Below are 23,388 nucleotides of genomic sequence, written 5' to 3' on the forward strand. Positions count from 1 at the left end.
CTTTACCTTACCTTTTTGTGGCCACATCACACTGTTGGCTCATATTCAACTTGTGATCTATGATAATTTCAAGGTTCTTCTTACTTGTAGTATTGCTGAGCCAGGTATCCCCCATCTTGACGTTCTGAATGTGTACTTTGAACTTATCCCTGTTGAATTTCATTCTGTTGTTTTCAGCTCCATACTCCAGGATATGAAGATCATTTTGAATTTTGTTTCTCTCTTCCAGGGTATTAGCTATTGTACCCAATTTTGAGTCCTCCACAAATCTGACAAGTATTCTCTGCACTCTCTCATCCAAATCATTACTAAAAATGCTGAGGAGCACCAGACCCAGGACTGAGCCTTTGGGTACCCCACTTGTTACCTCCTCCCAGAAGCAGAAGGAAACATTAACTATCACTCTCTGAGTACAATTCTGTAGCCAATTGTGTATCGACCTGATACATGATATATCCAGCCGACAATTAGTTAGCTTGCTAATCCGGGTATCATGGGGCGATTTGCCAAAAGCTTTGCTAAAGTCAAGATATACTATGTCTACAGCATTCCCTCTGTCTATCAGGAAGGTTACCTGATCGGAAAATGAGATCAGATCAGTTTGCCAGGATTTGTTCTGCACAAATCCATGTTGGCTTCTAGTTATTGCTGTGTTATTTTCTATGTGCTTGCATAGTGACTGTTTTATAATGTGTTCCAGAATTTTCCATGAGATTCATGTCAGGCTGACTGGCCTGTAGTTTCCAGGTTACTCTTTTTTGCACTTTGTGAGGATAGGACCAATATTAGCCCTCCTCCAATCCTCTGGCACTTCCCCCGTTTCCCATGGTTTCCAGAAAATAATGGACAGAGGTCTGAGAGTTTTCAGCCGAATCCTTCAAAACTCTTGGATGCAGTTCATCCGTCCTTCGAGATTTGGACGTTGTGGTGGAATGCCCAGGTCCCACCCGTCCATCATGTGGAGCTCTAGAACTGGAGCCTATGAGAGGACAGGAGGGCGGAGTCCAGGAGACAGAGGCAGTTGGGAGACAGAGAGGGAATGAGAGGAAAGGTTTTGAGAGTTTTATGAGAGAGAAGGGAAAGTTGATGTGGTATAGTTGGTGTATGGTTTAAAGAATAGCTAAAAGATAGAAATATAATAAATAGACAGTCATCTGATAGCATTCCGGTGATTAACAGTTATTAATATGAAACATGATGCCTATAAAGAAACTTGTTTAACACCCAAGCAATGAGTGCAATGTAGTAAAACATCTATGAATAATACTTATGTGATTTGCCAACAAAATAATAAATAATTATATTTGAATACATGTGTCTTTGCAACATCTATGGTAAATAGTGGAGCAAGATCCATTGGTGGTAGTTGGTGAAAGAAGTAATAAGCAAGTCGTGTCCAAGTGTGGACTTGGGTTTGAGGGAAACAAACTAGGGACACTGGGGATGCACGACAAACGTGTTCAAGGTGATAAGGTATTCCTTGACTATTTCTTTATCAATCTCCAACTCCAATCCTGTTCCCTCCACTTGCACTTCACATTTGTCTGTCGTATGAGAAAAGACTCAGCTAAAATAGAAATTGGGCATCTGTGCCTTTTCTTTGCCATCTGTTATCATTTTTTCATTTTCATTGCATGCCACTATTTCTTTTCTCTTTTGCTTCACACATACCTGAATAATGTTTTTTAATTGCTTTTAGTGTCTCTAGCTCGCATCAGCTCATTCTCAGCTGTTGCTCTCCTAATGCCATCCTTGCATTTTCTCGCTACTTGTCTGTGCTCTTCCTTGGTGACCTGGCCTTTCCATTTCCTATACATGTTTTTATCCCAGGTTCTCCCTGAACTTTTTATCAAACCACACTAACCTTTTTGCTGCCTACTACCTTTTTTTCTTGTTGGAATTGTTTGCAGTTGTACTTTTAGAATTTCTTTTTAAAGAAATCCCCACCCTTCTTGGACTCTTTTTCTTGTTAGGCTCTCCTGCCATGGGACCTTACTCATCCTTGTTCTGAAATTATTAAAGCTGGCTTTTTTAAAAACCTAGTGTATCTGTATGGCTACACTCTGCTTTGGTTTCCTTTGAAATCAAGAATTCTGGTAGAACATGGTCACTCTTGCCCAGAGTTCCCCTTACTGCCACTTCCTCCACCAAGTCATCTCTATTGGTTAGAGTCAAGTCAAGGATAGCAAATCCTCTAGTTTCTTTCTCTACTTTTTTTGTAGGAGAAAATTGTCAACAACACAAGCCAGGAATTTCTTGGAAGGACCATATGTTGAAGAATTTGCCTTCCAACATATATCCAGATGATTGAAATCTCCTATTCCAATTACATCATGTCTCTTTCAAATCCTTGCAATTTGTTTTTCAAAAGTTTCATCCGCTTCCTCTCCTTGATTGGGCGGATGGTAGTAGACTCCAACTACCAAGTTCCTTTTGTTTTTTGCCCCAACTAGATTTATCCAGGTGCTCTCAATGGGACATCCAATCTTCTCCTCCTGTATTTCTGTGCAAGAATGCATATTTTTAACATATACTCCAACTCCAACTCCCATCTTTGACTTTCTGTTTGTTTTAATGTCCAGCTGCTTTTAGACCTCACCCTACATAGCCAGCAGGAATGTCCAGACATCTGGAGGACCAGAAGTCTGGTGCCCCTGCTTTACAATTTTGAGCTCTAGGAATTACTCTGTAAAAGTGACAACCCTTAAAACATTGGTTGTTGCAACTTGTTTGGGGCCATTTGTTCTATGGATAAATAAAGCATCACATCACAGAGCTCTTCCTTCTGGACCTATGAAGATAGAAAGGCAGTGTGCAGATGTTATTTACTGAATTATTTGGTTACATTATACACTTATTATTAATAAGTGACTCTTCAGGGCACAATCTTACCAACCAGAAACAAACCTAATGCACAATCAGAATAAAAACAATCAGCAATATTGCTCTTTAAAAAGCTACAGGATAGAACCAATAGGAGTCAAGTTGGCAGCAGAATCACACCAAGTCCTGGCAGACCACAAAAAGTCTTTAAGGTTCACCTAAAGCTCTAGTCTTTGCAACTGAATTCTTAAATAAAGCTCATGTGGCCTAGCAAAGCAATCTTCTCCTTCAGCCCCTCCAAACACATTCACTCGTGAAAGTGTATTTCATTATTTTGAAATTCATTTCAGTAGCTGCTCCCCAAAATGCTTTCTTCACTGCTTTGCACTGTATTTGATTAGATGGGCCCCCATGGCACAAGTGGAAAGGTTTATGGAGCATGGGTTTTATTTTTGAAAACTCATTTGCTTCTGAGGTGTTTTTGCCTAAATTAGAAGAGCAAATGGTGCCTTTTCCATTGGAGCTGTATTAGGTTCATCTGTGTGTCCGTAGATGTGGAATATGTACCATTAGTTCATATTTATGTAATTAATGGAAGTTATGGAGACACTGAGATATTCTCTAATACTGTATTGGCAAACTGACTATGAAGCAGTCTAGTCCTATCACAAAAGGGACCTGTTCTCTTCTTCTCTGGTATGCTGCAAAATCCCTGTGAATATGAGAGACTATCTCAGGGTCTTCATAAATCCCAGCCTATGAGTGGGATGGTGCAGAAGGACAATGTGCAATATTGCAGACTTCACAGTTCAACAGTCCTTGTACCACATTACAGGCCAGTAGGGGGTGTATGCTTCTAATGTGAGTCAGGTTCCTCTGACCAATATGTTCTCGAGGTGTAGATGGACCAACTTTGAATTGATCTGCCCAAATGCTTGCCTACGGCAACCTGCCTTGCTATTTTCTAGATTACCAGCCCTGCTGATTTAATGGTGCATCAAAATGCTTCTCACGATTTACAAGATTACTCTATTGGCAGGCTATTAAATCACCTGAAAGTGCTCTGTATGCCTTTCAAGTGAGCTGAGATACTGACCATCAGATCTTTGGTGAGAAAAGCAGAGCAAAAGAAATGTCTTTTATTATTTGGAATTTTAGCATTTTGGAAAGCATTCCCCATACGTAGCATCAGCTCTTGGATCAGGTTTGTTGTGCACTAGCTCCCAGTTCAGGTGGGATACCTTTCCACGTTCACACCCACATACGTGTGTAAAAGAACAGAAGGAAAACAAATTGGGACACGGAAATATATTGGCCTTTATTAATAATATACTTAGACTGAACTACTGCATTACTTAATAATTGGGATGAATGTTATTTGAAATTCTTTTGAATTACTTATATGACTTTTTGATCAGTTCAATGTAAAAGAGAACAGGGTATGTAAAATTTACATAGTGAAATTAAAATATGATATCATGTCAACCTGAGAAGAAGGGAAGGAAGTGACTTTGCAGTTCTGAAGGCTGATGTGTTCGACAACTTTCTGGAAGAGGACAGTAACAGTTCACAAAAATCTCTGTCTTTTCCTTGTTTTTGAGAAAAAGTGAGTGGGGAATTTTACCAGACCAGATGGAGACAAATGTTGCCTTCATGTTACTGGCGTGGCACTTCAGATGCATGGCACTCGTAGGCCGCCATGAACTTGGTAGGATAGTTTTTTAAAAGCAATTTTTCTAGAGTTGTTGCTATAATAAAACACACAGACCTGAATCCCACCATCCTATGCCCTATTCTCATCTTGTCTACCCCACTGCCACTTGAACATCCAGAACAGGGCATAAGGCAGTAACATGGACCAGCACCTATCTCATGTTATAATCCTCATTTGTCATATAGTATGGCCACTTGTGAAAGGAAAGTCCAATACTGCAAAGAAGAATACTGTACTGCATAGGAACCTGGAATGTAAGATCTATGAACCTTGGTAAGCTGGATGTGGTCAAACAGGATATGGCAAGAATTAATATTGACATCCTGGGCGTGAGTGAACTAAAATGGATGGCAATGGGCAAATTCAATTCAGATGATTACCATATCTACTATTGTGGGCAAGAATCCTGTAGAAGAAATGGAGTAGCACTCATAGTCCCGGAGTAGCTTTCATATCCCGGTACAGCTTTCCTCACTCTTTTGTCGAGGAAAGCTGTACCGGGATACAATATCAAAAATGATAGAATGATTTTAATATGAATCCAAGGCAGACCTTTCAACATCACAGTAATCCAAGTTTATGTACCAACCATCATGGCTGAAGAGGCTGAAATTGACCAGTTCTATGAAGACTTACAACACCTTCTAGAACTGACACCAAAGAAAGATGTTCTTCTCATTATAGTGGACTGGAATGCTAAAGTAGAGAGTCAAGAGATAAAAGGTACGACAGGTAAGTTTGGCCTTGGAGTTCAAACCGAAGCAGGGCAATGGCTAATAGAGTTTTGTCAAGAGAACAAGCTGGTCATCACAAACACTCTTTTCCAACAAAACAAGAGGCGACTCTACACATGGACATCACCAAATGGGCAATACCGAAATCAGATTGATTATGTTCTCTGCAGCCAAAGATGGAGAAGCTCTATACAGTCAGCAAAAACAAGACCTGGAGCTGATTGTGGCTCTGATCATCAGCTTCTTGTAGCAAAATTCAAGCTTGAACTGGAGAAAGTAGGAAAAACCCCTGGGCTAGTCAGGTATAATCTAAAACAAATCCCTTATGAATACACAGTAGAAGTGAAGAACAGATTTAAGGAACTAGACTTGATGGACAGAGTGCCTGAAGAACTATGGATGGAGGCTTGTAATATTGTACAGGAAACAGCAACAAAAACCATCCCAAAGAAAAGGAAATGCAAGAAAGCAAAGTGGCTGCCCAACGAGGCCTTACAAATAGCAGAGAAGGGAAACCAAATGCAAGGAGATAGGAAAAGTTTCAGAAAATTGAATGCAGACTTCCAAAGAATAGCAAGGAGAGACAAGAGGGGCTTCTTAAATAAACAATGCAAAGATATAGAGGAAAATAAGTCCAATAAATAAATAAATAAATAAATAAATAAATAAATAAATAAATAAATAAATAAATAAATAAATAAAACAATAGAAAGGGAAAAACCAGAGATCTGTTCAAGAAAATTGGAGATATTAAAAGAACATTTTGTGCAAAGATGGCCATGATAAAATGGTAGGGACCTTACAGAAGCAGAAGACATCAAGAAGAGGTGGTAAGAATACACAGAGGAATTATACCAGAAAGATCTGGATGTCCCGGACAACCCAGATAGTGTGGTTGCTGACCTTGAGCCAGACAACCTAGAGAGTGAAGTCAAGTGGGCCTTAGAAAGCATGGCTAACAAGAAGGCCACTGGAGGTCATGGCATTCGAGTTGAACTATTTAAAAACCTAAAAGATGATGCTGTTAAGGCGCTACACTCAATATGCCAGCAAGTTTGGACAACTCAGCAGTGGCCAGGGGATTGGAAAATATCAGTCTATATCCCAATCCCAAAGAAGGGCAGTGCCAAAGAATGCTCCAATTACCGTAGAATTGCACTCATTTCACACACTAGCAAGGTTATGCTCAAAATCTTCCAAGGCAGACTTCAGCAGTATGTGGACCGAGAACTCCCAGAAATACAAGGCAGATTTTGAAGGGGCAGAAGAACTAGAGACCAAATTGCTAACATGCACTGGATTATGGAGAAAGCCAGAGAGTTCCAGAAAAGCATTTACTTCTGCTTCATTGACTACGCAAAAGCCTTTGATATGTGGACCACAGCAAACTATGGCAAGTCCTTAAAGAAATGGGAGTGCCTGACCACCTTATCTATCTCCTGAGAAATCTATATGTGGGACAGGAAGCAACAGTTAGAACTGGATATGGAACAACTGATTGATTCAAAATTGGGAAAGGAGTACAAGGCTGTATATTGTCCCCCTGCTTATTTAACTTCTATGTGGAATACATCATGCGAAAGGCTGGACTGTATGAATCCCAAGCTGGAATTAAGATAGCCAGAAGAAATATCAACAACCTCCAATATACAGATGATACCACTCTGATGGCAGAAAGTGAGGAGGAATTAAAGAAACTCTTAATGAGGGTGAAAGAGGAGAGCACAAAAAATGGTCTGAAGCTCAACATCAAAAAATTAAGATCATGGCCACAGGCCCCATCACCTCCTGACAAATAGAAGGGGAAGATATGGAGACAGCGACATATTTTACTTTCTTGGGCTGCATGATCACTGCAGATGGTGATGGCAACCACGAAATTAAGAGACACCTGCTTCTTGGGAGGAAAGCGATGACAAACCTAGATAGCATCCTAAAAAGCAAAGACATCACCTTGCCGACAAACATTGGTATAGTCAAAGCTATGGTTTTTCCAGTAGGAATGTATGGAAGTGAGAGCTGGATGGAAAGAAGGCTGACTGCTGAAGAACTGATGCTTTTGAATTGTGGTGCTGGAGGAGACTCTTGAGAGTCCTCTGGACTGCAAGAAGAACAAACCTATCCATTCTAAAGGAAATCAAGCCTGAGTGCTCACTGGAAGGACAGATCCTGAAGCTGAGGCTCCAATACTTTGGCCATCTCATGAGAAGAGAAGAATCCTTGGAAAAGACCTTGATGTTAGGAAAGTGTGAAGGCAAGAAGAGAAGGGGGCGACAGAGGATGAGATGGCTGGACAGTGCCTGCAAAGCTACCAGAATGAATTTGACCCAACTCCAGGAGGCAGTGGAAGACAGGAGGGCCTGGCGTGTTCTGGTCCATGGGGTCACAAAGAGTCCGACATGACTAAACAACAACAAATGGCCACTTGCTTGCAATATAAGTAAATAAAAGCAACAGTCACTGCAAACACACTGTGATTACCTCTTGTTCAGTAACAACAATCACAAGTTTAAGTTATTACAAAAAGAAATTGACACAAATAACTAGTTATTTGTAACTAGTTACTGCACATCTCTGGGGAGAGTGTTGGGAGTGATTGCTCTGTGAAACTACAGTGTCAGCAGGGAATGCATCCTGCCCACTCCGGCCATTATTCAGTAAGGAGACAGGGAAATTTTGAATGTGAACGATACTATTAATAGGCCTGAACCAGCGATATATGAAGTGAGGTAGCTGCCCAAGTGTGAGGAGGAGGCAGGTACTGGGTAGCACCAAGAAAAAGTGTGGCGAAGTTCCATGGATGCCACAGAACATACTCTAGACATACAGTATCCCTTCAGCTGCCTCCAGTTTGGTGGGAAGTATGTTTTGTTTTCAGGATTAATTTTTATACATGGAAGGAGAGGTGGGGGAGAGAATGAGGGTCACAGAAAGAAAAGGATACTTTCAGTGACCTTCAATCATTCACCTTAAAGCTCCTGGTATCTTTCGCTGATTTGAACTGAAATGCCAACTGTGTCATAATTTTTCTGGCAAGTTAATGATGCCATTTCAGGTATCTTCAGTTCATCTTGGAGAAAATTATTCATCACCAACTTGCTATTAGTTATCTTTTTTTTTCACGAGTGCAATCATTTAAAGGAAGAGGACAAACTAATGGCCTGAGTTTCCCCCCTTCTTTTTGGTATCAACAATAAATAACTTGAACTAATTACCTTTTCATTTAATTTCCCCTGCTCTGCAGATGAGAGAGCAGAGTGCTGGATGTTTTCTTTGCTTCATGAAGTCAAGAAGTCCCTTGTGAAGTATGTTTATTCTTGCTTTATTGAGAAATAAAACAGTGTAGGTTAGATTCTTCCCCGATTAATACTACTGGGAGACTTTGTTTTCAGTGAAGAATGCAATGGTCAAGGAGATGACATTGATGTCATGAAGTTACACCTATGAAGAGAAGGAAGAGCTTTTGGCCCTCTCGCTGAAGGCAGTGTTTCCCCACTTTCTTGACTCATGGAGAGAAGAAATCCAGCCCAGTGCAAGAATATACATCTTTCTGAAACTTGCAGAGCATTCTAGAGGAATAAATTGTGCACCTAAGAATGCATACTAGATAAATGTAAAAGGCTAAAAATGTACACAACTAAAGAAAATGCACAAACCTGCTTTATTTGATCATGGCAATGCGTAAAATAATTGGAGTGCATAAATAAATACAAAATATGAAGCAAAATAATTTCCTTAATAAACACAGAAATCTCCATAAGACAAAACAACAAAATATTGCCACTCAGTACAGAACAAGAAGAAAATACAGGTGGGATTGTGAGACATGTATTGAAATAAAGATTTTCACATTCTTTACTGCATCTGCATAGATAGTCATAAAGACTGTGAACGTGACTTTTCTGGAGCACAGTCTTCTCAGAACTTGCTATAAACTCCCATTCAAACTGGGAGCTTTCCAACCCACAGGAACACTAATGTATTTGGATTAATTTTCAACTTGCTTGTCCTCATTCAGGCTACCCATGCAGCACCTTGGTAATGAAGAAATGATTGCGAGATGAAACTCCCTCTTCTATTTCTTTCTCCTTGGTATATGGAAGAAAGAGCTCCTCCTTACTCATCTCTCCTCTTCTGCCCTTGACTTTCTCCCTAAGCCTTTCTACATAATGGATTAGAAACCCTTATGACCCACTGGAATTGTATGGAAGCTGTGTCTGCCCACTTCAGCCCTGAAGGGGATGGTGACTGCTCCATCTATTAAACTGCCTTTTGAAACCCTCAGTATTTTTAGAGCCCTTTATTTGTTAACAGCTTCAAACACACATACACATATGAGATCTTTATAATTATTAAGATTGTTAATTTGTAAACTGGAACCTATGTTCATCTGCTCCCATATCCAGCAAATCAGTAGATCTCCCACTCACTTATATCAAAAGTGGGGTGCAATTTTGAAGTTCCTCCAGAAGTCAGCAAAAACTCTTGCCTTTCTAAAGGTTATTTTTTTCAAGCAGGCATGAAAAACAAAAAGGGAGTAATTAGCATCGGGCCCGTGTGGAAGGGAATTGGCATCTGTCTTACTCAGCGCAGCATTTGGGAAGGTAACATGTTGTGGGGGAACTTTTCGCCCTGTCTATAGCTTCCTTATTACAGCTGAACATATGGTATGGAAGATCACACACTGCTCTATGACTCCTGAAGTGGCAGGGAACAGCAGGGCGAATGGCAGAGGGGGGAGAAATAGTCATTCCAGAGCTGAAGTCAAAGCCTGAGGATATTGGCACTCGGTACTAAACATATTTACCTGAAAGTGAGTCCTACTGATTTTAGTTGAGTCTACATCCAAGTAAGTGTGCTTGGCACTGAAACCTTGGGGGGCCGTCAGATTGCCTGTGCAATATTATTCTTTAGGAGTGCAAAAGTTCTACATATTCCTGGCATAAAGCAGAAGAGGAGGAGTTAGGAATAAGAGAGCAGAAGATGTCACTGAAACTTTCTGACCGTGTCTTGAACAAACTGAGAAGTAATTTAGCCAGCCATATTCATTTCTATGAACTCTCCATATCTATTCCATGATGCATCTGGAAGCATCTTTTTTTACCCACTGATTCTGTCACTTGTTATCTGCTTTTGCTCTATATGGTATTGATGTGGTTTGGATCTGCATCATACTGACTTAAATTATCTTGTCTCTGGGGTTACCTTTTATAGTGCAGTGAAGAGACTGCAGGATGAGGACTCTGGAGTCCTGGGTTTGCCATAGCCATAAAAATTCATGGGGTAGGATAGGGGCAGAATTGGTAAAACCACTCTTTAAATACTGCATTTATCTTGAAAGCCCTATCAGGGTCTCTACAATTCATTTCCAACTTGACAACATACAACAGACAATCTTATCTCTAAGGCTTGGCTACACAGCTTGACTGGAATGGGCTGATGTGGGCTAAATAGGGTCACTAGGAGGTCTGGTTTGCCATTTGACATGATCTTTGAATCTGCACTGGCTTGCTGTCAGTTTCGCAGTATCGTGAAGTGTAAGAAGAGGGGCACTTCAAGATGCCGGCAAAGTAAAATACTTCCTTGACTATGTGGAGGAGTTGAGGAAATGATTTTTTTAAGGGTTTTTAAAATTTTAGGGCAGCACATTTGTACTGCATCACATTAAAAAAAGACGAATGGAAAACTTCCTACTGGAAGCAGGAGACACAAGAGGTCAATCAGAAGGATTTTGGCTTGCTTTTCTCTTAAAAGTCTGGTTCAGAACCTGTCAGATATGGCTGCAGGCAAGCTCTCAACGGGACCTTTAAGAGAAAAGTAAAAAATATCCATTGTTGCCCCCTTATGTGTCCTTCCAATTCTGGGAGGAGGTTTTCCATTTGTCTTTTATGTTTTTAGAAACATATGATGCAGAGCATATGTGCTGCTCTAATAAGCTTAACCCCCCCCCCTCCTCAGTTCTCTTGCATGGAGCCGATGAACCCTTTAATTTGCCAATATCCTGAAGTGGTTCTCTACTTCACAATATGGGAAATTTGAAAATGGAAGACTTCCTTTTAGTTTGTTTCTAGTGATTGCACACACTGGAAATGAACTAAAATGGAGTGATCCTACACTCACCAAAAAAATAGAAGAAACTCTTGATAGGGGCCAGAAAGCTGGGAGTGGGACTGCTATGGGGTTGGGCTGATTTGTTCCAGCAATGACATTGTCAGGTCACTATCTTGAGATGTGAACCAGCATATCCACACAGCAGACCAAAAACCTCTAAGTTTAAGACATGGTCCAATACTGAAGATCTGCCAGCTGAGTATCTATCCAATATTGTAGCATCCCTGAAGCACTGGTAGAAAGCTAGTCATGTGGTTACCATAGCAGATACACTGGTGAGACTTCCTCCAAACAAGGTATGATACATAACAGATTTCTTCCAAATAGGAACTTTATAGAAGGTTAACTCTTCTAACATTGCATGAGAATTTAGTGTCTTTGTCCAATGTGTTTGACAGCAGACCCTACAAGAAGGAGGAGGAGCCACAGGTACATAAGAGAAATTACGCCAATTTCATATATTTCATATACAGAAGTAATTTGCAGGAGAATAGAGCTGGGTTTTCAGAGAAATAAATATGAAATGTAAAATGAAAATGAAGTTACAGTGATGGTGACAGATACTAATGAGAAGCTAAAGTTGAACTTTAGGAACTAAAGCAAAAACATACCCACATTTACACCTGTGCCTTCTTAGATGTATAGATATTTTCAGATGCACAAGCATGCCTTGGAAAAAGTTCTGGGATGTAAAGTGTAAATCATATGTGATAATTCATTGTGAGTTATCATACTTCCAACTATGCTGATTTGCCATGATTCTGGTACAACGTCTAGTGGTGTCCTGCCTTTGCCCCTAAGAATTCCTGAACTTCCAACATTTCACTTTAAAGAAAATTCTTCAGTCCCTTTAGAAGACAAGATAGACGGCAGAAGGTTTGATTACTTCCCTGTCCAATTGCAAGATTGCAAGAAAAAAAAAGCAACCCTGCTTCTCTTTTTCAGTGCCCTCAGTGAAGCCATAGACAACCTGATTGAGCATAGATTCAAAATGTAAATTGATCCATCCTTTTCTTGTTCCTGGGCAACTGCCATGTTTTCGGGACAGTTTTGCAGACAGTTTAGATCTGTATTGCAAACAGCCGAGACCTGTTTTACAAAGAAGCCTGCAAACCGAGCATAGAAAGCAATGGAGCTTTAAGATTGTGTTGGGAGGATGTAGCAAGACAAAAGAAGACAAAACAAAACACCCTCTCAACACAGGGTCAAATTTGCTAGGACCATAAGAAAATTGTAAATAAGTAAGGTGCCATGGACACCCTTCATGTGTTAAAAGAGCCATGACATGAGCATTTTATGAATTTAATGGGACTTTCAGGAGAAAAAAAATCATTTTTATCTTTCGGAGACTACTGGGAATTTGTGAACGCTTTCAAGAGGAAAGAAGAAGTCTGGAGAAGCAACAGAAGAAAACAGAACAGAACTTTATTGAGTCATATATTGCTCTGAATTAGAGATGGGGACAAATAAAAAAAAGGTGATTCGTTTTGATCCATTATTCATCAAGGTTAACAGATCAACGAATACAAATATATGAATATTCTTTGACGAATCAATGAATCAATCTATTGATTCATCTGCAATTTAAATGGCTATAACACTGGCCCCCAACCACCTAGAGACATCATATTTGCAGAGAAGCTTCCTCAGATGCTTTCCTACAAGTCCTGAAAGATTGGTTAACATTGGATCATGGACCCCCAAGTTATACAGTCACAAACAGGACCCCCCAGGAAATCTCCCCTCAGATACTTAGAGACTCCAGAATTATAACAGAGTGCCCTATGTCCTTCCCCAATATGCCTGTCAACTTCGGTGAAGATTGGATATCAGACATCCAAGTTATTCACCCACAAATTGGGTCCCCCCAGGAGAGTTTACCACACGCACAGAAGCCCATTCTGCCTACTGGCCAACAATCAGCAGACCAGGAGCCAATAGGCAGCCACACCCACACACAGCCACCCACCCCAACAGCCTACCCCACCCCCTTCCTTTCCCTACTTTAGCTCCCACCCCACTCCCACTGACACCCCCTTACCTTAATAGCTGCTGCCGAGGTCTCCATCAGGCCTTTTCAGCCATGCCGTGTAAGAAGGGAGACTGACTGCCCTTTGCAAAGATGGTGGCTGTGGTTTCATTTAGGGTAGGGAAGTTGCAGCTGCCAACTTTGCAAAGGGCAGCCTGGATTCCCTTAAGGCAGGCAAAGGGCAGCCAGTCTCCATTTTTACATGCGTGGCTCTGAGACCAGAAGACCTTGGCAGCAGCGATTAAGGTAAGAGGGTGTCTGTGGGGGTGGGTGACATGGGGCCTAAGGTAGGGAAACGAAGGGGTGGGGTAGGCTGTGATATTGGGTAGCTGTGTGAGGTGGTGGCTGCCTTTCTGCCCCTGATCAGCTGATTGGCAGCTGGTAGGTAGAATGGTGGTGTTTTTGTTTTTGTTTTTAAGACGAAGGATGAATAAAAACAGGTAAATATTCATCCCTTTGTATTTGTGGTGGGTCTCTGGAACCCACAAATACGGATTGATGAATATTGAACGAATCGGCTATATTTGTCGGAAAAAGCTAGCCATTTTTATATTTGTCCCCATGTCTACTCTGAATCTTAACATTCCTTGGGGGAAAATCCTTTAAAGGGCTAATTCCACCTTTACTTTTCTTGAGAGTATAGTATGGCTCTTCAATTGCTTACTCAGATATTCAACCTACCTAAGTAAATGAGTATAGGAAATTCATGTTTGTATTTATTATAAAGCCTTTTCCACAATCCAGTGTAGCCCTTAGCAATGAAACAGAAATGCAATTGCGGTGGGTGGGGAAATAGGAAGGATATACTTTGTGGAGCTGAGGAAGCAAAATTTGAATGGCAGCACTTACTCTAAATGAGTTTTCCAAGGAGCTCAATGCATTGGGGTACAGTTCATACAAACATGTAAAAAGCCTCTCCCTATTAAGACCATTAAGTCCAGGTGGAGTTCCCAGTTAACCTAGTAAGTCCAGGATCTGAAGTGTAATGGCTCAGCACTTCCCTTATACCTAAAGATTGATAGAATCATAGAATCACAGAGTTGGAAGAGACCACAGGGGCCATTGGGTCCAACCCCCTGCCATGGAGGAACTCCATCAAAGCACTCCCAACAGATGGCCATCCAGCCTCTGCTTAAAAACCTCCAAAGAAGGAGACTCCACCACACTCCGAGGCAGCCTATTCCACTGCTGACCAGCTCTGACTGTCAGGAAGTTCTTCCTGAGATTCAGGTGGAATCTCTTTTCCTGTACAGTAGTTTGAAGCCATTGCTCCTTGTCCTAGTGTCTGGAGCAGTGAAAAACAAACCTATCCCCTCCTCGATATGACATCCCTTCAAATATTTAAAGATGGCTATCATGTCCCTTCTTAACCTTCTTTTTGTAAGGCTAAACATTTCCAGCTCCCTAAGCCACTCCTCATAGGACATGGCTTCCAGACCTTTTACCATTTTGGTTGCCCTCCTCTGGAAACTTTTTTTAAAAAATTCAAAATTAGGTAGCAGGTGATATAAAAGATTTCCTTACCTAATATTCTGGATGTCCACTGTTGAAAATAAGAAATATACTGATAGATTTTGTATAGGGAAACTATACAAAAACTATACATGCTTTGCTTTCTGCATAGGGATGCTTTTTCTGCAGTTGGATATTTCATCCACATGGATGCCTTTCCTTATTTCTGTCATTTCTTTTTGGCAGTGTGCCATTCTTTTTTCTCGTGGCCCACTGTTTGGGAGTTGCTGCTGTCACATCTCATGTTTACTCACCTAGACACATGACTTCCTGCCAGCCTCGTTCTTGGGCACACAAGGGGATCGCTTGAGATATCAAAGTATTAGCTCCCTTTTCTGCAAAGTGAGAAATGACACCATATCATTTGTATTCACTGAGGGCAGACATTGAGCCTCTGCTCATTTCATCAAAGAACTATTTATGAGGCTGTAAAAAAGATGAGTTTCTCCGAATAGTCTCCAAATTAAACTTTTTAAAGTTTAATGTTGGCACACAAGAATAATTACAGTTATAAACCATTAAACATTTAGAGGAAATTTATAGGATTGGAAGGAGAAAATTTACAGCTGTGGCCTAATACAATAAATTTCATCTGCAAATGCAGCCCCACATTACATTTCTATCTAGGACTTCACATTTCCTTCTTCTCCCCGCCCCCTTTTAAAAAATAAGTGTCACCAAAATGCCCAGCTCATATCTTTGCAATTTTTCTACATGCAAAAATGAATGCCTTTCTTGAGATGTGGTTGATTAAACCTGGAGGAAATCATTGATACACACAGTTTGATTTTAGGTTTTTTTAAAAAGCAACCAATATTGTTTTCTGTGCTCATTTTGCAAAAGTCACATGTATCTCCTGCAATAAAGGTGTAACAAATGCCTAGTGTTTCCCAGTATGTCCTTCTGCTAAAGAATGTACCTTGCATGATCAGATGAGGCTGCCAGCTCAGTATTTTTGCAAAAATTCTAGCAACCAGACTGATGCCAGTGATACTTCAGAAAATGGCAATCTGAAGCTTTGTCTTTTCCCTGTTGTTGCTCTAAAAAGCCATACCAGCTATTTAACGTCACCTAAACTTTTCATATTTCTTTTATGGTAGCAATGGTTTTGCTGGACTTTCTGCTTATTTGTGCAATTGAGTGGTTAGTAATTTTCCAATCGGTCTCAACATATAAAACGAAGGCTGATAAATTATATAAACAAAGTGTCTTGTCCTCTTTCAATTACTGTTGTTTATTGGTGACCCAATAGATTTAGAATCATAGTCTCCCAAAGTCTTGTTGGTCAGGCTAAATCTGAGGCTTTGAATTTGTATCCATGTTTAATTTTGGAGTTTATTTTAAGTATATTTTCCTTCTTTCTAAATCTCAGATTGGCGCAAAATATTTTAAAGTGTTATATAACATACAGGACTGTTTTAGTTTTAATATGGCAGCAGTGTTTCAAGTTGTTATTACTATTTTAAGATGTAGAGGAAGTATTTTTTAATTTTTTATTATTTTCTTCTTTACAAGGGTAGGGCAGGGTAGGGGGTAACTGGGACAAGGATACATTTAGAGGAGGTGGATTTGAACAAACACACTACAAATCATCATTTTCATAATAATTCTAAATAATCTCTTCTAAAAGTAATTCTAGATATAATACCAAAGTATTTTTCTTCAAAAAATAAATGTTGAATTTAGATAGTGGAATTTACCTTCCCCATAATATTCTAGGCAACACATTAAATTCTTTTCTGACATATAATGTAACACACCTGTATCCATGGGATCAGTACCCATGGTTTCACTTATGCATGGTCTGAAAATATTAAAAACACTGAAAAAAAAAATCCAGAAGGAATTATTTTCACATGTATTATCAGAAGCGGCCCTAGAGGGCGCCAGAGACCCTGCTATGAATATTTGCTAGCAAAGAATACAAAACATGGTATCTAATGCCCTCTATTGGCCAGTTCTGGTAATTCATGGGAAAATTATTTTTCTGTCCTTTTTTTCCTTTTACCATGTTTGCTATTATCCACAGTTTTCAGTATCCATGGAGAAACAATCACCAACAAATATGGGGTCCTCCTGTAATCATGTGCTGTCCAGTCAATTCTGATTTATGGCCACCCTTTTTAGAGTTTTCAAGGTAGAGAATACTCAGAAGTGATTTAGCTTTGCCTTCTTTTGGGAGTGCCCTGGAACTGTGCAGCTTACTCATGATAAGCTGGCTCTTCTCCCAGGAAGCACAAAGAGAATTTCTATGTCTCTTTGTCTGTCGCACACATACTTTTTATACAAACTTTGTGTAGAAGAATCAACCAAGGCTAATGGGTGGCAACAGAGACAATGGGAAAAGTCTTATTTCCTGCCTCTCTCTTTTTTTAGATAAGTTACAAGCTAGTCATCTTCATATAGTCTCCATGAAAGAGGGCAGCCTGTGCACTGGGTCAGAGAGCAACTTTCTCCAAGTTTATTTTATTTATTTTATTTATTTACAGTATTTTTTAGCCGCACCATTACCAGTGGCTTCTGGGCGGCGTACAACAATATTAAAACTTAAAAACATCAAAAACATTAAAAAGACAATATAAAATATCCTATATTAAAACAATTCTTAAAACATTGATATTAATTGTTATCACCCTCTGTTATTAATAGTTATCACCCTCTTCTCTTTAAGAGCCTCGTGGTGCAGTGGTTAAAATGCTGTACTGCAGCTAAAACCGTGCTCACGACCTGGGGTTCAAATCCCAGGTAGCCGGCTCAAAGTTGACTCAGCCTTCCATCCTTCCGAGGTCGGTAAAATGAGTACCCGGCTTGCTGGGGGGGCAATGTGTAGCCTGTATAATTAAAAATTGTAAACTGCCCGGAGAGTGCTTGTAGCACTATGGGGCGGTATATAAGTCCAATAAATAAATAAATAAAATAAGTATGAAAAGAAAGATGCATCATCTCTTTAAGTGAGACAATATATTTGGTACATGGAGGAAGATCTTTTCTACAATGGTCTCCTTCCATGCAAATTCCCTGTCAGGTATCTACTGTGTTACATCCTCAGTCTCCATTCAGCTACAAAGGGTGATGATATTTTTTATCCCAAGTCAATGCTATAGCTATTGAAGCTCCTTTAAAAAACAAAAGAAAACAACTATACCGTACTGAGCTGTCTGGGTAGCTCAGTTGTTTAGGTATGGTTGAGAATTTGATTTTCAACCATAAAATAATGCAAAATAACCATTCAGCCAAATACTACAAGTGTGGGGAAAACACTTCAGAAACATCATGCATATAGGGCTATCATGCAAACTGTACAGTTGGGCCACCTCTCTCTCATAATGGTTTGTTGGGAATATTAGTCTGGTAAAGAATCTCATCACAGGTAGCAAGACCTGGCACTAGAGTTGGCCCTGATCTTTGTCAGAGGTGCCATTTTGAAGGTTCTTGCTTGGAATTAACATTCAAAGAATGTTGAAAGTAGTAAAGAGGACGACCTCAGTGTCTTACACCTCTTGATGCCTCACATATCCAAGAAGAGCAGAAGTGGTGCTATGTCCAAAACACATATATTCCATTTCAGTTTGTCAAACATCCATATCATTTAATGCACGCATGCCAAAGACCCAAACACAATAGATGAGTGGGAGAACAAAATTTGAGTTTCCATTTCACTCTCTAGGCAGAGTATGCCTGGATGTGATGATTGATAGATTGGGCTGAGTTAACCATGATAATTACAGCTTTTATCTCCAGGCAACTGAAAAGCTTCCACAAAACCCATGCTTGAGAAAAGTGAGTTTTGACTTTCATGAGCTTGATACATAGTAGTCAGCATCAGAGTCTAATAACCCTAATTTCTTTCTTTTTGCTTATTTATCCCAGATACCCTCCATGGGGATGATTATAGTCTTTAACTCGCCAGAAAAAAAATGCTTCTTTGTTTCCTCATTTGTGTATTACATTAGAGCATGCCTCTTTTAAATAACCATTTAAAATGCAGCATAATGTCTTCTGGCCTTTCCATAGTAATCTTCTTTTTTTCCCCCTTCCTTACTTTGTAATGCATAATTTAAGTCCTTTCTTTATTAGGGTTTGTTTTGAAATGCTAAACCGTTTATGTAGTAATTAAACAAACTTAAAATATATTAAAGTATGAGTTCAGCTGAGTTCAACGGGCTTTACTCTGACACAGATATACGTAGACTTACAGCTTTTGTCATCTTGCCACATTCACTGTTGAGATTTTGAGAAGATGTAACTTTGCCATTAAAGGGAATGCTGATGGTGTAGAAATTTTAATCCATGTTATTCTTTGTAATAAATACCCACATATTTAGTAGAGATGCTTAATTAATTATCACTAAAGGAACACCAATTTCACAGAGTGCTTGGAGAGCTGGGGGGGGGAATTGCCTGGAACCCCTTCTACTTAATATGGATTCTTGTATTTCTAATATTCAGTAAAATTTTGTCCCAACCTGCCTTTTCTTCAATGAGATGTTCAGTTCAAATGGCTCTATTTCTATTATAGTACAATATAGCACTATTATAATACAATACTGAGATCCGCAGCAGCTAATTTGAATGTGTGCATAGATTTACAGAAAGGAAGTGTTTTGGTTTCAAAGATTATTCAGAATCTGAAGTGAAGTGGGGTTATTTCCAAATGAATCAAAAGTGAAGCAAGGAAGCTGGAGCTGGGTTCAGATCACGTTGGGTCCCTATGAAGCACTCAACATTGTTATGGTTTTTAGGGGTTAAAATTGAGATTTTTTTTTAAGCACTCATTGGAGAAATGAAACTAATTTCCCAGGAGGGAAATGCCTGTCACAATGATCTGCAACAATTTTTCAGGGAAGCATGTTGGAGTGAACAGAGAGAGATTTCTATTTGCCTTGTTCTTTTCCCCCCCCCCCAGGCAGTGTGATGAGTGTACATTGGGAAAAAAATCTTCATCACTTTTAGGCAGCTTCAGATCTCAAGCAAAACAAACACATGTCTTTGTGTGAAATCATTATGCAGTATTTGTATGAGGCAGACGGCATATCTAAGCTATATCCCCACTCCTAGTTCTTGTTTTGCACTTATACTTGTAAAATGCCTGCTGGTAATTTTGGTTTTTGCATCACCTTGTCTTTTCCTCTTATTTTGTTGTGTGTGCCTCTGTTCTAGAAAGAAACCAAAAGAAGTTGTAAACATCCATTGGATCTAAATATGAAGGCGATACAAAATCTCATTGAGAGAACCATGATGGAAGAGGACATGAAGAGGCCAGGGTATATCTGTCCTCCCATGTGTTTAGGTACAGTCAATTGTTGAATAGATTACAGAGAGCCTTCACAGACGCTCCATCTTTTAGGACAGTGGTTCTTTAACATGAAACCCATTTAAATATCTTTTGTTGCCGCTGATCACCAAGACCTAACTCAAAATTTAAAATCTTAAACTGCATCTAATATTTATTTAACATTTCTCATGAAGGGCCTTCAAATTTGGATACAAGAGAGAAATAAATTAATCTGTTAATGCACACATTCCTATTATAATATTTTTATTGGAATTACTCCATACATACCTATATAAAACATCAGATGAAAATGAAAGCTAGAAAATGACATGAACATAATTTGTACAAAATTGTACAGTACCTCATTAAACACAAGTTGGATGGAAAAAAGGGAACATATTATATTCATATAATTGTAATTAATGAAAAGGCTGGTGCTGTACTTCACTTACAAGCCTTGTTACATTGGGCTTAATAGCTGAAACTTGTATTCTGAGTTCTGACTCTATACTTTTCATATGTTTCTATATTTATTTTTAAGATAAACAAGAGCAGATAATAATTTTTTTACACAAGTGTGTCATTACAAAAGGTCTCCATAGCTCTCTTCAGTCATTTTGGAAAACATGCTTGTCAGTGAGTCCCGAAATTTCAACTGCAGTTTCAGAGCAACAGCTGTGGATATTTCTATGAGCTTGTCTTCCTCTGCTGCTGTGAGCCGGTCTAATTCATACATATTAACTGAAAATAGATCTCTAATACACTTTTTGCCTGCATCAGGAACAGGAAATTATTCACAGAAACCATGCTGCAAATCTTCCAAATGCCATGTGATGAGTGATGTGTCCTGCTCAGACAATTCTTTGTCGGTGGAACCAAGAAAATTTGTGAAATTTGGAAATGCTCATAATTTTGGTTTGATAGGTGATGATGATGCAATTCTAACTTTTCGTTCTTTGCTTTGATCTTGTCTTTGAAAAATTGTAACCTTTTCTCCTTGAAGATTTAAGGTGAGCATATTTTAATGGGTGAAAGTATCTGACAGATATGCTAATTTGACTAACCAGAAAAAAATCTGTTGAACAATCACTGAGGTGGAAATGCTCCTCCATGAGGAATAATCTTATCTCATCTCTCAATATTCAAAAATTGAGACAAAGCTTTATCTTATGATAGCCAACAAGCTTCGGAGTGTAGCAAAAGTTGGTGGTGTTCACTCTCCATATCTTTGCAAAGCTGTTCAAAAAGTCTTGAATTCAGTTATTTGCTTTTTATAAAATTGACAATTTTGACTGATTTATTTAAGGTCTGTGTGACGTTTACCACGTGGCCCCTGCTTGTTTCACCAAACATAAAGAGCTCACACTATGTCCTCCCACCAGCAGATATCAATTGTGACATTCCCTCTTTTTCTCACTGCCACCAGTGGATTTCCTTTATCCACAATGTAAAGACTTTAGTCAGACCTGTGTCTGGTTACTGACAACAGAACTTATTCACTGAAGTGTACTAAATTAAATCAGAATCATAGATGTTCTTTATTCAGTGCATACAATCAAATCATTAAAATACATATATTTCCACATACTCAATCACCACTTGCTCTATCTATTAACCTTGACCAGCTTATCTCTATTAGTATCTGTTCTCACAATCTCCCTGACTTTCTCTCTCTCTCTCTCTCTGCAAATTCTCTATCTCTCCCTGCCAAATCTTCTTATATCCCCTGACTCTGCCCTTCCACTCCTCCCACAGGCTCATGCAAATGAGATCTTGAACATGAGTGACAGGAGTGATGCGGGGCAATCATAATAGTCTGCTTTGTTTTTTCTGGTATATTCTTAGCAACTAGACCATCCTTATATATGCAGCAATAGTACTAAGTCACCAATAGTATGATTCCTTCAACCATGCCACAAGTCCCGAAAGCTTTCCAGACATTTCTTGTGCCCCATCTGTGCTAATTCCAATGTATTTCAACCAATCTATTCAATGAGATGTTATAAACATGTTTAAGCTGTTAAATACTACTACAACTGTAGTGTGTACCAACGAGGAGATAAGCAGTATGTCTTCGAAAACATTTCTCTCATTCTCATGTTTAATGTAGCACAGTAAGGTTGCTTTGATATGCCTGTGCTTTTGTCTAATTGCAGTACAAAGTAGGGGCATGTGCAAATACTTTCTAATAATTGTTTCTTGATAGTAGATGACAAACTATTGATTCGCTTCATAACTGTGTCATTTGATAAAGATATTAAGGAAAGGTCCTGGGCAACTTTCTTGTTGATCGATACAGAAACCGTGATTTTTGGAGCAGGTAATATAAGTTCTTCAGCTATTGTATGGTCTTCCAGTTTTTGCTATCAGTTGGGAAACTCCAAATGAGGCCCTCACTGCATTTTCATTGTTACAAGAATTTGCAGTCTTTCAAAACATTTTCTTCCTTTCCCAAAGCTCACGCTCCTTATTTAGGACCTATGTACCTGCCAGATGACCATCTCCTAACCTTCTTAATATCTTCTGGTCTGTTTCCAAGGGTAGCTGGGATGCAGCCCCAATACAGAAGGAATGAGTTCCAAAACACCATCCCTTTAAACGAACTCGTCCCAAGGCGGTGCTTGTGACCTTCCAAAATTGGAATTTTTTTCAGCAGTGTGCCATCCATGTGATGGAATAGATAACCTTGTGTATCCCCTTGATGTGTTAGGTACACTTCCAATGCCCTAACAGGGCATATTTCCTTGTTGGGACATGTCCCTAATGTTATGTTTGTCCCTTTGCCCAACTGATCAGTCTTAGATGAGCGTATATTCAGCTGTATTCTGCGTGCTACAAGTGCCACATCTGATAGCTGTAATGCCACTCATGATGTGTCCCTTCTGTCTGCCACAACCACCTCGCTGACTATCAATGCTCCAAAGAATGTTAGTAGTGTGGCCCTTGAAAAAAAGGGATGCTTCATAAGCATCTGTACATATCGTACTCCAGGTTTGACTAAATCTTATTGGGATGGCTGGAGTAAATGGGGACCTATCATCTAGTGTCTGAACCTTTTCTTTGCTCCATCTCTCAATCATTTTACCTATGCGAATGTCAGCTGATGACTCAGAAACCCCCATTGCCTTGGCCTGGAATGCCAACACGGACATTTTCCCCTGAATAGAACTAGGAGCTGAACACTTCTTAA

This window comes from Pogona vitticeps, chromosome 2, assembly GCF_051106095.1.
Source record: "Pogona vitticeps strain Pit_001003342236 chromosome 2, PviZW2.1, whole genome shotgun sequence".
Lineage (NCBI taxonomy): Eukaryota > Metazoa > Chordata > Lepidosauria > Squamata > Agamidae > Pogona > Pogona vitticeps.